The sequence below is a fragment of the Cebidichthys violaceus genome, unplaced genomic scaffold (genome assembly GCF_023349555.1).
Source record: "Cebidichthys violaceus isolate CVI_PGR_0920_01 unplaced genomic scaffold, fCebVio1.0.p SCAF_32, whole genome shotgun sequence".
Taxonomy (NCBI): Eukaryota; Metazoa; Chordata; class Actinopteri; order Perciformes; family Stichaeidae; genus Cebidichthys; species Cebidichthys violaceus.
The window spans coordinates 2507174-2523767 of NW_027176506.1; the positions used below are offsets into that span (position 1 = coordinate 2507174).

The 16594-nt window shown below is 40.6% G+C and overlaps 3 non-coding genes across 3 annotated transcripts; all 3 read left to right on the forward strand.

Moving 5' to 3' along the window:
• The first annotated feature begins 4530 nt into the window (after window positions 1-4530).
• On the forward strand, window positions 4531-4602 carry trnap-cgg (transfer RNA proline (anticodon CGG)). The gene has a single exon. It is a non-coding gene; the product is annotated as a tRNA-Pro (tRNA).
• Window positions 4603-8457: 3855 nt separating this feature from the next.
• Window positions 8458-8529, forward strand: trnap-cgg (transfer RNA proline (anticodon CGG)). The gene has a single exon. It is a non-coding gene; the product is annotated as a tRNA-Pro (tRNA).
• A 6809-nt stretch (window positions 8530-15338) lies between these two features.
• On the forward strand, window positions 15339-15410 carry trnap-agg (transfer RNA proline (anticodon AGG)). Its single transcript has one exon. It is a non-coding gene; the product is annotated as a tRNA-Pro (tRNA).
• The last annotated feature ends 1184 nt before the right edge of the window (window positions 15411-16594 follow it).

Below are 16594 nucleotides of genomic sequence, written 5' to 3' on the forward strand. Positions count from 1 at the left end.
AAATCCCCCAGGAGCCCAGAATTTGTGTTTGGCTAATGTTGACTGTTTAATTAAGCGAGCCAAAAACTTTGTACCTGAACTAAATTTTCTTCCACCATTTAGCCAATGTTGTGCCCATACCAGTATGGTAGAGACTTAGTAAAAGTGTAGCTGGTTTCGTCTTCTTAGCAGAACACCCAGCATTTTTTTAAATACCAAGAGACAAATACTTAACACACATTCCTAACAATAGAGAATTTCTTTAGAAAGACATCAAACGTTGACAAGTTTTTAAAGGCTCCTTGGTCTAGGGGTATGATTCTTGCTTTGGGTGCGAGAAGTCCCGGGTTTAGATCCCGGACGAGCCCAGAATTTGTGTTTGGCTAATGTTGACAGTTTAATTAAGCGAGCAAAAAACTTTGTACCTTAAGTAAATTTCCTTCAACAATTTAGCCAATGTCGTGCCCATACCAGTATGGTAGAGTCTTGGTAAAAGTGTAACTGGTTCGTCTTCTTAGCAGAACACTCAGTTTTTTTTATTACCAAGAGACAAATACTTAATACGCATGCCTAACAATAAAGAATTTCGTCAGGCAGACATCAAATATTGAGGTGTTTTAATGGGTCGTTGGTCTAGGGGTATGATTCTCGCTTAGGATGCGAGAGGTCCCCGGTCCAATTCCCGGACGAGCCCACAAGTTGTGTTTGGCTAATGTTGACTGTTAAATTAAGCGAGCCAAAAACTTTGTACCTTAAGAAAACTTTTCTTCCACAATTTAGCCAATGTCGTGCCCATACCAGTATCGTAGAGACTTAGTAAAAGTGTAGCTGGTTCGTCTTCTTAGCAGAACACCCAGCATTTTTTTTATTACCAAGAGACAAAGACTTAACACGCATGCCTAACAATAGAGAATTTCGTCAGTAAGACATCAAACGTTGAGCAGTTTTAATGGCTCGTTGGTCTAGGGGTTGATTGTTGCTTCAGGTGCCAGAGGTCCTGTGTCCAAATCGTGCAGGAGCACAGAATTTGTGTTTGGCTAATGTTGACTGTTTAATTAAGCGAGCCAAAAACTTTGTACCTTAAGTAAATTTTCTTCAACAATTTAGCCAATGTCGTGCCCATACCAGTATGGTAGAGTCTTGGCAAAAGTGTAGCTGGTTCATCTTCTTAGCAGAACACCCAGCATCTTTTTATTACCAAGAGACAAAGACTGAATACACTTGCCTAACAATAGAGAATTTCGTCAGTCAGACATCAACCCTTAAATGGTTTTAATGGCTCGTTGGTCTAGGGGTATGGTTCTCGCTTCGGGTGCGAGAGGTCCCGGGTCCAAATCCCGGACAAGCCCAGAATTTGTGTTTGGCTAATGTTGACTGTTCAATTAAGCGAGCCAAAAACTTTGTACATTAAGAAAATATTTCTTCCACAATTTAGCCAATGTCGTGCCCATACCAGTATCGTAGTCTTGGCAAAAGTGTAGCTGGTTCGTCTTCTTAGCAGAACACCCAGCATTTTTTTATTACCAAGAGACAAAGACTTAATACACATGCCTAACAATAGAGAATTTCGTCAGTCAGACATCAAACCTTAAATGGCTTTTATGGCTCGTTGGTCTAGGGGTATGATTCTTGCTTAGGGTGCGAGAGGTCTGGGGTCCAATTACCGGACGAGCCCAGAATTTGTGTTTGGCTAATGTTTAATGTTTAATTGATCGCGTTAAAAACTTTGTACTTTAAGAAAACGTTTCTTCCACAATTTAGCCGATGTCGTGCCCATACCAGTATGGTAGAGTCTTGGTAAAAGTGTAGCTGGTTCGTCTTCTGAGCAGAACACTCAGTTTTTTTTAATACCAAGAGACAAAGACTTAACACACATGCCTAACAATAGAGAATTTCGTCAGGAAGACATCAAACGTTAAGCAGTTTCAATGGCTCGTTGGTCTAGGGGTATGATTCTTACTTCTTGTGCGAGAGGTCCTGGATCCAAATCCCCCAGTAGCCCAGAATTTGTGTTTGGCTAATGTTGACTGTTTAATTAAGCGAGCCAAAAACTTTGTACCTTAAGTAAATTTTCTTCAACAATTTAGCCAATGTCGTGCCCATACCAGTATGGTAGAGTCTTGGCAAAAGTGTAGCTGGTTCATCTTCTTAGCAGAACACCCAGCATCTTTTTGTTACCAAGAGACAAAGACTTAATACACATGCCTAACAATAGAGAATTTCGTCAGTCAGACATCAAACCTTAAATGGCTTTTATGGCTCGTTGGTCTAGGGGTATGATTCTTGCTTAGGGTGCGAGAAGTCCCGTGTTCAGTTTCCAGACGAGCCCTGAATTTGTGTTTGGCTAATGTTGACTGTTTAATTGAGCGCGTTAAAAACTTCATACCTTAAGAAAACGTTTCTTCCACAATTTAGCCGATGACGTGCCCATACCAGTATGGTTGAGTCTTGGTAAAAGTGTAGCTGGTTCGTCTTCTTAGCAGAACTCCCATAATTTTTTTATTACCAATAGACAAATACTTAATACACATCCCTAACAATAGAGAATTTCGTCAGGAAGACAACAAATGTTGAGCAGATTTAATGGTTTGTTGGTCTAGGGTTATGATTCTCGCCTTGGGTGCGAGTGGTCCAGGGTCCAACTCCCGGACGAGCCCAGAATTTGTGTTTGGCTAATGTTTACTGTTTAATTGAGCGCGTTAAAAACTTTGTACCTTAAGAAAACGTTTCTTCCACAATTTAGCCAATGTCGTGCCCATACCAGTATGGTAGTCTTGGCAAAAGTGTAGCTGGTTCGTCTTCTTAGCAGAACACCCAGCATTTTTTTATTATCAAGATAAAAAGACTTAACACACATGCCTAACAATAGAGAATTTTGTCAGGCAGACATCAAATGTTGAGATGTTTTGATGGCTCGTTGGTCTAGGGGTATGATTCTCGCTTAGGGTGGGAGAGGTCAGTGGTCCAATTCCCGGACGATCCCAGAAGTTGTGTTTGGCTAATGTTGACTGTTAAATTAAGCGAGCCAAAAACTTTGTGCCTTAAGAAAACATTTCTTCCATAATTTAGCCAATGTCGTGCCCATACCAGTATGGTAGAGTCTTGGCAAAAGTGTAGCTGGTTCGTCTTCTTAGCAGAACACCCAGCATTTTTTTTATTACCGAGAGACAAAGACTTAAGACACAGGCCTAACAATAGAGAATTTTGTCATTCAGACATCAAACCTTGAATGTTTAAAATGGCTCGTTGGTCTAGGGGTATGATTCTTGTTTCGGGTGCGAGAGGTCCTGGGTCCAAATCCCCCAGGAGCCCAGAATTTGTGTTTGGCTAATGTTGACTGTTTAATTAAGCGAGCCAAAAACTTTGTACCTGAACTAAATTTTCTTCCACCATTTAGCCAATGTTGTGCCCATACCAGTATGGTAGAGACTTAGTAAAAGTGTAGCTGGTTTCGTCTTCTTAGCAGAACACCCAGCATTTTTTTAAATACCAAGAGACAAATACTTAACACACATTCCTAACAATAGAGAATTTCTTTAGAAAGACATCAAACGTTGACAAGTTTTTAAAGGCTCCTTGGTCTAGGGGTATGATTCTTGCTTTGGGTGCGAGAAGTCCCGGGTTTAGATCCCGGACGAGCCCAGAATTTGTGTTTGGCTAATGTTGACAGTTTAATTAAGCGAGCAAAAAACTTTGTACCTTAAGTAAATTTCCTTCAACAATTTAGCCAATGTCGTGCCCATACCAGTATGGTAGAGTCTTGGTAAAAGTGTAACTGGTTCGTCTTCTTAGCAGAACACTCAGTTTTTTTTATTACCAAGAGACAAATACTTAATACACATGCCTAACAATAAAGAATTTCGTCAGGCAGACATCAAATATTGAGGTGTTTTAATGGGTCGTTGGTCTAGGGGTATGATTCTCGCTTAGGATGCGAGAGGTCCCCGGTCCAATTCCCGGACGAGCCCACAAGTTGTGTTTGGCTAATGTTGACTGTTAAATTAAGCGAGCCAAAAACTTTGTACCTTAAGAAAACTTTTCTTCCACAATTTAGCCAATGTCGTGCCCATACCAGTATCGTAGAGACTTAGTAAAAGTGTAGCTGGTTCGTCTTCTTAGCAGAACACCCAGCATTTTTTTTATTACCAAGAGACAAAGACTTAACACGCATGCCTAACAATAGAGAATTTCGTCAGTAAGACATCAAACGTTGAGCAGTTTTAATGGCTCGTTGGTCTAGGGGTTGATTGTTGCTTCAGGTGCCAGAGGTCCTGTGTCCAAATCGTGCAGGAGCACAGAATTTGTGTTTGGCTAATGTTGACTGTTTAATTAAGCGAGCCAAAAACTTTGTACCTTAAGTAAATTTTCTTCAACAATTTAGCCAATGTCGTGCCCATACCAGTATGGTAGAGTCTTGGCAAAAGTGTAGCTGGTTCATCTTCTTAGCAGAACACCCAGCATCTTTTTATTACCAAGAGACAAAGACTTAATACACTTGCCTAACAATAGAGAATTTCGTCAGTCAGACATCAACCCTTAAATGGTTTTAATGGCTCGTTGGTCTAGGGGTATGGTTCTCGCTTCGGGTGCGAGAGGTCCCGGGTCCAAATCCCGGACGAGCCCAGAATTTGTGTTTGGCTAATGTTGACTGTTCAATTAAGCGAGCCAAAAACTTTGTACATTAAGAAAATATTTCTTCCACAATTTAGCCAATGTCGTGCCCATACCAGTATGGTAGTCTTGTCAAAAGTGTAGCTGGTTCGTCTTCTTAGCAGAACACCCAGCATTTTTTTATTACCAAGATAAAAAGACTTAACACACATGCCTAACAATAGAGAATTTCGTCAGGAAGACATCAAACGTTGAGAAGTTTCAATGGCTCGTTGGTCTAGGGGTATGATTCTTACTTCTTGTGCGAGAGGTCCTGGATCCAAATCCCCCAGTAGCCCAGAATTTGTGTTTGGCTAATGTTGACTGTTTAATTAAGCGAGCCAAAAACTTTGTACCTTAAGTAAATTTTCTTCAACAATTTAGCCAATGTCGTGCCCATACCAGTATGGTAGAGTCTTGGCAAAAGTGTAGCTGGTTCATCTTCTTAGCAGAACACCCAGCATCTTTTTATTACCAAGAGACAAAGACTTAATACACATGCCTAACAATAGAGAATTTCGTCAGTCAGACATCAAACCTTAAATGGCTTTTATGGCTCGTTGGTCTAGGGGTATGATTCTTGCTTAGGGTGCGAGAGGTCCCGTGTTCAGTTTTCAGATGAGCCCTGAATTTGTGTTTGGCTAATGTTGACTGTTTAATTGAGCGCGTTAAAAACTTCATACCTTAAGAAAACGTTTCTTCCACAATTTAGCCGATGACGTGCCCATACCAGTATGGTTGAGTCTTGGTAAAAGTGTAGCTGGTTCGTCTTCTTAGCAGAACTCCCATAATTTTTTTATTACCAATAGACAAATACTTAATACACATCCCTAACAATAGAGAATTTCGTCAGGAAGACAACAAATGTTGAGCAGATTTAATGGTTTGTTGGTCTAGGGTTATGATTCTCGCCTTGGGTGCGAGTGGTCCAGGGTCCAACTCCCGGACGAGCCCAGAATTTGTGTTTGGCTAATGTTTACTGTTTAATTGAGCGCGTTAAAAACTTTGTACCTTAAGAAAACGTTTCTTCCACAATTTAGCCAATGTCGTGCCCATACCAGTATGGTAGTCTTGGCAAAAGTGTAGCTGGTTCGTCTTCTTAGCAGAACACCCAGCATTTTTTTATTATCAAGATAAAAAGACTTAACACACATGCCTAACAATAGAGAATTTCGTCAGGAAGACATCAAACGTTGAGAAGTTTCAATGGCTCGTTGGTCTAGGGGTATGATTCTTACTTCTTATGCGAGAGGTCCTGGATCCAAATCCCCCAGTAGCCCAGAATTTGTGTTTGGCTAATGTTGACTGTTTAATTAAGCGAGCCAAAAACTTTGTACCTGAAGTAAATTTTCTTCCACAATTTAGCCAATGTTGTGCCCATACCAGTATGGTAGAGATTTAGTAAAAGTGTAGATGGTTTCGTCTTCTTAGCAGAACACCCAGCATTTTTTTAATACCAAGAGACAAATACTTAACACACATTCCAAACAATAGAGAATTTCTTCAGAAAGACATCAAACATTGAGAAGTTTTTAAAGGCTCCTTGGTCTAGGGGTATAATTTTTGCTTTGGGTGCGAGAGGTCCTGGGTTCAGATCCCGGACGAGCCCAGAATTTGTGTTTGGCTAATGTTGACTGTTTAATTAAGCGAGCCAAAAACTTTGTACCTTAAGTAAATTTTCTTCAACAATTTAGCCAATGTCGTGCCCATACCAGTATGGTAGAGTCTTGGCAAAAGTGTAGCTGGTTCATCTTCTTAGCAGAACACCCAGCATCTTTTTATTACCAAGACACAAAGACTTAATACACATGCCTAACAATAGAGAATTTCGTCAGTCAGACATCAAACCTTAAATGGCTTTTATGGCTCGTTGGTCTAGGGGTATGATTCTTGCTTAGGTTGCGAGAGGTCTGGGGTCCAATTACCGGACGAGCCCAGAATTTGTGTTTGGCTAATGTTTACTGTTTAATTGATCGCTTTAAAAACTTTGTACTTTAAGAAAACGTTTCTTCCACAATTTAGCCGATGTCGTGCCCATACCAGTATGGTAGAATCTTGGTAAAAGTGTAGCTGTTTCGTCTTCTTACCAGAACACTCAGTTTTTTTTAATGCCAAGAGAAAAAGACTTAATACACATGCCTAACAATAAAGAATTTCGTCAGGCAGACATCAAATGTTGAGGTGTTTTAATGGGTCGTTGGTCTAGGGTTATGATTCTCGCTTAGGGTGCGAGAGGTCCTGGGTCCAATTCCCGGACAAGCCCAGAAGTTGTGTTTGGCTAATGTTGACTGTTTAATTAAGCGAGCCAAAAACTTTGTACCTGAAGTAAATTTTCTTCCACAATTTAGCCAATGTTATGCCAATACCAGTATGGTAGAGACTTAGTAAAAGTGTAGCTGGTTTTGTCTTCTTAGCAGAACACCCAGCATTTTTTAAATACCAAGAGACAAATACTTAACACACATGCCTAACAATAGAGAATTTCGTCAGGAAGACATCAAACGTTAAGCAGTTTTAATGACTCGGTGGTCTACGGGTATGATTCTCACTGTGTGTGCGAGAGGTCCTGGGTCCAATTCCCGGACGAGCCCAGAAGTTGTGTTTGGCTAATGTTGACTGTTAAATTAAGCGAGTCAAAAACTTTGTACCTTAACAAAACGTTTCTTCCACAATTTAGCCAATGTCGTACCCATACCAGTATGGTAGAGTCTTGGCAAAAGTGTAGCTGGTTCGTCTTCTTAGCAGAACACCCAGCATTTTTTTATTACCAAGAGACAAATACTTAATACACATGCGTAACAATAGAGAATTTCGTCAGGAAGACAACAAATGTTGAGCAGTTTTAATGGTTTGTTGGTCTAGGGTTATGATTCTCGCTTTGGGTGCGAGAGGTCCCGGGTCCAATTCCCGGACGAGCCCAGAATTTGTGTTTGGCTAATGTTGACTGTTTAATTGAACGCGTTAAAAACTTTGTACCTTAAGAAAACGTTTCTTCCACAATTTAGCCGATGTCGTGCCCATACCAGTATGGTAGAGTCTTGGTAAAAGTGTAGCTGGTTCGTCTTCTTAGCAGAACACCCAGCATTTTTTTATTACCAAAAGAAAAAGACTTAACACACATGCCTAACAATAGAGAATTTTGTCAGGAAGACATCAAACGTTGAGAAGTTTCAATGGCTCGTTGGTCTAGGGGTATGATTCTTACTTCTTGTGGGAGAGGTCCTGGGTCCAAATCCCCCAGGAGCCCAGAATTTGTGTTTGGCTAATGTTGACTGTTTAATTAAGCGAGCCAAAAACTTTGTACTTTAAGAAAACGTTTCTTCCACAATTTAGCCGATGTCGTGCCCATACCAGTATGGTAGAGTCTTGGTAAAAGTGTAGCTGGTTCGTCTTCTTAGCAGAACACTCAGTTTTTTTTATTACCGAGAGACAAAGACTTAACACACATGCCTAACAATAGAGAATTTCGTCAGGAAGACATCAAACGTTAAGCAGTTTCAATGGCTCGTTGGTCTAGGGGTTGATTGTTGCTTCAGGTGCCAGAGGTCCTAGGTCCAAATCGTGCAGGAGCCCAGAATTTGTGTTTGGCTAATGTTGACTGTTTAATTAAGCGAGCCAAAAACTTTGTACCTTAAGTAAATTTTCTTCAACAATTTAGCCAATGTCGTGCCCATACCAGTATGGTAGAGTCTTGGCAAAAGTGTAGCTGGTTCATCTTCTTAGCAGAACACCCAGCATCTTTTTATTACCAAGAGACAAAGACTTGTTACACTTGCCTAACAATAGAGAATTTCGTCAGTCAGACATCAAACCTTAAATGGTTTTAATGGCTCGTTGGTCTAGGGGTATGATTCTCGCTTCGGGTGCGAGAGGTCCCGGGTCCAAATCCCGGACGAGCCCAGAAGTTGTGTTTGGCTAATGTTGACTGTTGAATTAAGCGAGCCAAAAACTTTGTACCTCAAGAAAACGTTTCTTCCACAATTTAGCCAATGTCGTGCCCATACCAGTATGGTAGAATCTTGGTAAAAGTGTAGCTGTTTCGTCTTCTTACCAGAACACTCAGTTTTTTTTAATGCCAAGAGAAAAAGACTTAATACACGTGCCTAACAATAAAGAATTTCGTCAGGCAGACATCAAATGTTGAGGTGTTTTAATGGGTCGTTGGTCTAGGGTTATGATTCTCGCTTAGGGTGCGAGAGGTCCTGGGTCCAATTCCCGGACAAGCCCAGAAGTTGTGTTTGGCTAATGTTGACTGTTTAATTAAGCGAGCCAAAAACTTTGTACCTGAAGTAAATTTTCTTCCACAATTTAGCCAATGTTATGCCAATACCAGTATGGTAGAGACTTAGTAAAAGTGTAGCTGGTTTTGTCTTCTTAGCAGAACACCCAGCATTTTTTAAATACCAAGAGACAAATACTTAACACACATGCCTAACAATAGAGAATTTCGTCAGGAAGACATCAAACGTTAAGCAGTTTTAATGACTCGGTGGTCTACGGGTATGATTCTCACTGTGTGTGCGAGAGGTCCTGGGTCCAATTCCCGGACGAGCCCAGAAGTTGTGTTTGGCTAATGTTGACTGTTAAATTAAGCGAGTCAAAAACTTTGTACCTTAACAAAACGTTTCTTCCACAATTTAGCCAATGTCGTACCCATACCAGTATGGTAGAGTCTTGGCAAAAGTGTAGCTGGTTCGTCTTCTTAGCAGAACACCCAGCATTTTTTTATTACCAAGAGACAAATACTTAATACACATGCGTAACAATAGAGAATTTCGTCAGGAAGACAACAAATGTTGAGCAGTTTTAATGGTTTGTTGGTCTAGGGTTATGATTCTCGCTTTGGGTGCGAGAGGTCCCGGGTCCAATTCCCGGACGAGCCCAGAATTTGTGTTTGGCTAATGTTGACTGTTTAATTGAACGCGTTAAAAACTTTGTACCTTAAGAAAACGTTTCTTCCACAATTTAGCCGATGTCGTGCCCATACCAGTATGGTAGAGTCTTGGTAAAAGTGTAGCTGGTTCGTCTTCTTAGCAGAACACCCAGCATTTTTTTATTACCAAAAGAAAAAGACTTAACACACATGCCTAACAATAGAGAATTTCTTCAGAAAGACATCAAACATTGAGAAGTTTTTAAAGGCTCCTTGGTCTAGGGGTATAATTTTTGCTTTGGGTGCGAGAGGTCCTGGGTTCAGATCCCGGACGAGCCCAGAATTTGTGTTTGGCTAATGTTGACTGTTTAATTAAGCGAGCCAAAAACTTTGTACCTTAAGTAAATTTTCTTCAACAATTTAGCCAATGTCGTGCCCATACCAGTATGGTAGAGTCTTGGCAAAAGTGTAGCTGGTTCATCTTCTTAGCAGAACACCCAGCATCTTTTTATTACCAAGAGACAAAGACTTAATACACATGCCTAACAATAGAGAATTTCGTCAGTCAGACATCAAACCTTAAATGGCTTTTATGGCTCGTTGGTCTAGGGGTATGATTCTTGCTTAGGGTGCGAGAGGTCTGGGGTCCAATTACCGGACGAGCCCAGAATTTGTGTTTGGCTAATGTTTAATGTTTAATTGATCGCGTTAAAAACTTTGTACTTTAAGAAAACGTTTCTTCAACAATTTAGCCGATGTCGTGCCCATACCAGTATGGTAGAGTCTTGGTAAAAGTGTAGCTGGTTCGTCTTCTGAGCAGAACACTCAGTTTTTTTTAATACCAAGAGACAAAGACTTAACACACATGCCTAACAATAGAGAATTTCGTCAGGAAGACATCAAACGTTAAGCAGTTTCAATGGCTCGTTGGTCTAGGGGTATGATTCTTACTTCTTGTGCGAGAGGTCCTGGATCCAAATCCCCCAGTAGCCCAGAATTTGTGTTTGGCTAATGTTGACTGTTTAATTAAGCGAGCCAAAAACTTTGTACCTTAAGTAAATTTTCTTCAACAATTTAGCCAATGTCGTGCCCATACCAGTATGGTAGAGTCTTGGCAAAAGTGTAGCTGGTTCATCTTCTTAGCAGAACACCCAGCATCTTTTTGTTACCAAGAGACAAAGACTTAATACACATGCCTAACAATAGAGAATTTCGTCAGTCAGACATCAAACCTTAAATGGCTTTTATGGCTCGTTGGTCTAGGGGTATGATTCTTGCTTAGGGTGCGAGAAGTCCCGTGTTCAGTTTCCAGACGAGCCCTGAATTTGTGTTTGGCTAATGTTGACTGTTTAATTGAGCGCGTTAAAAACTTCATACCTTAAGAAAACGTTTCTTCCACAATTTAGCCGATGACGTGCCCATACCAGTATGGTTGAGTCTTGGTAAAAGTGTAGCTGGTTCGTCTTCTTAGCAGAACTCCCATAATTTTTTTATTACCAATAGACAAATACTTAACACACATGCCTAACAATAGAGAATTTCGTCAGGAAGACATCAAACGTTAAGCAGCTTTAATGACTCGGTGGTCTACGGGTATGATTCTCACTGTGTGTGCGAGAGGTCCTGGGTCCAAATCCCGGACGAACCCAGAATTTGTGTTTGGCTAATGTTGACTGTTTAATTGAGCGAGCCAAAAACTTTGTACCTTACGAAAACGTTTCTTCCACAATTTAGCCAATGTCGTGCCCATACCAGTATGGTAGAGACTTGGCAAAAATGTAGCTGGTTCATCTTCTTAGCAGAACACCCAGCATCTTTTTATTACCAAGAGACAAAGACTTAATACACATGCCTAACAATAGAGAATTTCGTCAGTCAGACATCAAACCTTAACTGGTTTTAATGGCTCGTTGGTCTAGGGGTATGATTCTCGCTTCGGGTGTGAGAGGTCCGATGTCCAAATCCCGGACGAGCCCAGAATTTGTGTTTGGCTAATGTTGACTGTCAAATTAAGCGAGCCAAAAACTTTGTACCTTAAGAAAACGTTTCTTCCACAATTAAGCCAATGTCGTGCCCATACCAGTATGGTAGAGACTTAGTAAAAGTGTAGTTGGTTCGTCTTCTTAGCAGAACAACCAGCATTTTTTTTATTACCAAGAGACAAAGACTTAACACACATGCCTAACAATAGAGAATTTCGTCAGGAAGACATCAAACGTTAAGCAGTTTTAATGACTCGGTGGTCTACGGGTATGATTCTCACTGTGTGTGCGAGAGGTCCTGGGTCCAAATCCCGGACGAGCCCAGAATTTGTGTTTGGCTAATGTTGACTATTAAATTAAGCGAGCCAAAAACTTTGTACCTTAAGAAAACGTTTCTTCCACAATTTAGCCAATGTCGTGCCCATACCAGTATGGTAGAATCTTGGTAAAAGTGTAATTGTTTCGTCTTCTTACCAGAACACTCATTTTTTTTTAATGCCAAGGGAAAAAGACTTAATACACATGCCTAACAATAAAGAATTTCGTCAGGCAGACATCAAATGTTGAGGTGTTTTAATGGCTCGTTGGTCTAGGGGTATGATTCTCGCTTAGGGTGCGAGAGGTCCTGGGTCCAATTCCCGGACAAGCCCAGAAGTTGTGTTTGGCTAATGTTGACTGTTAAATTAAGCGAGTCAAAAACTTTGTACCTTAACAAAACGTTTCTTCCACAATTTAGCCAATGTCGTACCCATACCAGTATGGTAGAGTCTTGGTAAAAGTGTAGCTTGTTCGTCTTCTTAGCAGAACACTCAGTTTTTTTTATTACCAAGAGACAAAGACTTAAAACACATGCCTAACAATAGAGAATTTCGTCAGGAAGACATCAAACGTTAAGCAGTTTTAATGGCTTGTTGGTCTAGGGGTATGATTCTCACTTAGGGTGCGAGAAATCCTGGGTCCAATTCCCGGACGAGCCCAGAATTTGTGTTTGGCTAATGTTGACTGTTTAATTGAACGCGTTAAAAACTTTGTACCTTAAGAAAAAGTTTCTTCCACAATTTAGCCGATGTCGTGCCCATACCAGTATGGTAGAGTCTTGGTAAAAGTGTAGCTGGTTCGTCTTCTTAGCAGAACACCCAGCATTTTTTTATTACCAAGAGAAAAAGACTTAACACACATGCCTAACAATAGAGAATTTTGTCAGGAAGACATCAAACGTTGAGAAGTTTCAATGGCTCGTTGGTCTAGGGGTATGATTCTTACTTCTTGTGCGAGAGGTCCTGGGTCCAAATCCCCCAGGAGCCCAGAATTTGTGTTTGGCTAATGTTGACTGTTTAATTAAGCGAGCCAAAAACTTTGTACCTGAAGTAAATTTTCTTCCACAATTTAGCCAATGTTATGCCAATACCAGTATGGTAGAGACTTAGTAAAAGTGTAGCTGGTTTCGTCTTCTTAGCAGAACACCCAGCATTTTTTAAATACCAAGAGACAAATACTTAACACACATGCCTAACAATAGAGAATTTCGTCAGGAAGACATCAAACGTTAAGCAGTTTTAATGACTCGGTGGTCTACGGGTATGATTCTCACTGTGTGTGCGAGAGGTCCTGGGTCCAAATCCCGGACGAGCCCAGAATTTGTGTTTGGCTAATGTTGACTGTTTAATTGAGCGAGCCAAAAACTTTGTACCTTACGAAAACGTTTCTTCCACAATTTAGCCAATGTCGTGCCCATACCAGTATGGTAGAGACTTGGCAAAAATGTAGCTGGTTCATCTTCTTAGCAGAACACCCAGCATCTTTTTATTACCAAGAGACAAAGACTTAATACACATGCCTAACAATAGAGAATTTCGTCAGTCAGACATCAAACCTTAACTGGTTTTAATGGCTCGTTGGTCTAGGGGTATGATTCTCGCTTCGGGTGTGAGAGGTCCGATGTCCAAATCCCCGACGAGCCCAGAATTTGTGTTTGGCTAATGTTGACTGTCAAATTAAGCGAGCCAAAAACTTTGTACCTTAAGAAAACGTTTCTTCCACAATTAAGCCAATGTCGTGCCCATACCAGTATGGTAGAGACTTAGTAAAAGTGTAGTTGGTTCGTCTTCTTAGCAGAACAACCAGCATTTTTTTTATTACCAAGAGACAAAGACTTAACACACATGCCTAACAATAGAGAATTTCGTCAGGAAGACATCAAACGTTAAGCAGTTTTAATGACTCGGTGGTCTACGGGTATGATTCTCACTGTGTGTGCGAGAGGTCCTGGGTCCAAATCCCGGACGAGCCCAGAATTTGTGTTTGGCTAATGTTGACTATTAAATTAAGCGAGCCAAAAACTTTGTACCTTAAGAAAACGTTTCTTCCACAATTTAGCCAATGTCGTGCCCATACCAGTATGGTAGAATCTTGGTAAAAGTGTAATTGTTTCGTCTTCTTACCAGAACACTCATTTTTTTTTAATGCCAAGGGAAAAAGACTTAATACACATGCCTAACAATAAAGAATTTCGTCAGGCAGACATCAAATGTTGAGGTGTTTTAATGGCTCGTTGGTCTAGGGGTATGATTCTCGCTTAGGGTGCGAGAGGTCCTGGGTCCAATTCCCGGACAAGCCCAGAAGTTGTGTTTGGCTAATGTTGACTGTTAAATTAAGCGAGTCAAAAACTTTGTACCTTAACAAAACGTTTCTTCCACAATTTAGCCAATGTCGTACCCATACCAGTATTGTAGAGTCTTGGTAAAAGTGTAGCTTGTTCGTCTTCTTAGCAGAACACTCAGTTTTTTTTATTACCAAGAGACAAAGACTTAAAACACATGCCTAACAATAGAGAATTTCGTCAGTCAGACATCAAACCTTAACTGGTTTTATTGGCTCGTTGGTCTAGGGTTATGATTCTCGCCTTGGGTGCGAGAGGTCCAGGGTCCAACTCCCGGACGAGCCCAGAATTTGTGTTTGGCTAATGTTGACTGTTTAATTAAGCGAGCCAAAAACTTTGTACCTTAATTAAATTTTCTTCAACAATTTAGCCAATGTCGTGCCCATACCAGTATGGTAGAGTCTTGGCAAAAGTGTAGCTGGTTCATCTTCTTAGCAGAACACCCAGCATCTTTTTATTACCAAGAGACAAAGACTTAATACACATGCCTAACAATAGAGAATTTCGTCAGTCAGACATCAAACCTTAAATGGCTTTTATGGCTCGTTGGTCTAGGGGTATGATTGTTGCTTAGGGTGCGAGAGGTCCCGTGTTCAGTTTCCAGACGAGCCCTGAATTTGTGTTTGGCTAATGTTGACTGTTTAATTGAGGGCGTTAAAAACTTTACACCTTAAGAAAACGTTTCTTCCACAATTTAGCCGATGACGTGCCCATACCAGTATGGTAGAGTCTTGGTAAAAGTGTAGGTGGTTCGTCTTCTTAGCAGAACACCCAGCATTTTTTTATTACCAATAGACAAATACTTAATACACATCCCTAACAATAGAGAATTTCGTCAGGAAGACATCAAACGTTAAGCAGTTTTAATGGCTCGTTGGTATAGGGGTATGATTCTCTCATAGGGTGCGAGAGGTCTGGGGTCCAATTACCGGACGAGCCCAGAATTTGTGTTTGGCTAATGTTGACTGTTAAATTAATCGCGTTAAAAACTTTGTACCTTAAGAAAACGTTTCTTCCACAATTTAGCCAATGTCGTGCCCATACCAGTATGGTAGAATCTTGGTAAAAGTGTAATTGTTTCGTCTTCTTACCAGAACACTCATTTTTTTTTAATGCCAAGGGAAAAAGACTTAATACACATGCCTAACAATAAAGAATTTCGTCAGGCAGACATCAAATGTTGAGGTGTTTTAATGGCTCGTTGGTCTAGGGGTATGATTCTCGCTTAGGGTGCGAGAGGTCCTGGGTCCAATTCCCGGACGAGCCCAGAAGTTGTGTTTGGCTAATATTGACTGTTAAATTAAGCGAGTCAAAAACTTTGTACCTTAACAAAACGTTTCTTCCACAATTTAGCCGATGTCGTGCCCATACCAGTATGGTAGAGTCTTGGTAAAAGTGTAGCTGGTTCGTCTTCTTAGCAGAACACCCAGCATTTTTTTATTACCAAGAGTAAAAGATTTAACACACATGCCTAACAATAGAGAATTTTGTCAGGAAGACATCAAACGTTGAGAAGTTTCAATGGCTCGTTGGTCTAGGGGTATGATTCTTACTTCTTGTGCGAGAGGTCCTGGGTCCAAATCCCCCAGGAGCCCAGAATTTGTGTTTGGCTAATGTTGACTGTTTAATTAAGCGAGCCAAAAACTTTGTACCTGAAGTAAATTTTCTTCCACAATTTAGCCAATGTTATGCCAATACCAGTATGGTAGAGACTTAGTAAAAGTGTAGCTGGTTTCGTCTTCTTAGCAGAACACCCAGCATTTTTTAAATACCAAGAGACAAATACTTAACACACATGCCTAACAATAGAGAATTTCGTCAGGAAGACATCAAACGTTAAGCAGTTTTAATGACTCGGTGGTCTACGGGTATGATTCTCACTGTGTGTGCGAGAGGTCCTGGGTCCAAATCCTGGACGAGCCCAGAATTTGTGTTTGGCTAATGTTGACTGTTTAATTGAGCGAGCCAAAAACTTTGTACCTTACGAAAACGTTTCTTCCACAATTTAGCCAATGTCTTGCCCATACCAGTATGGTAGAGACTTGACAAAAATGTAGCTGGTTCATCTTCTTAGCAGAACACCCAGCATCTTTTTATTACCAAGAGACAAAGACTTAATACACATGCCTAACAATAGAGAATTTCATCAGGAAGACATCAAACGTTAAGCAGTTTTAATGACTCAGTGGTCTACGGGTATGATTCTCACTGTGTCTGCGAGAGGTCCTGGGTCCAAATCCCGGACGAGCCCAGAATTTGTGTTTGGCTAATGTTGACTGTTAAATTAAGCGAGCCAAAAACTTTGTACCTTAAGAAAACGTTTCTTCCACAATTTAGCCAATGTCGTGCCCATACCAGTATGGTAGAATCTTGGTAAAAGTGTAATTGTTTCGTCTTCTTACCAGAACACTCATTTTTTTTTAATGCCAAGGGAAAAAGACTTAATACACA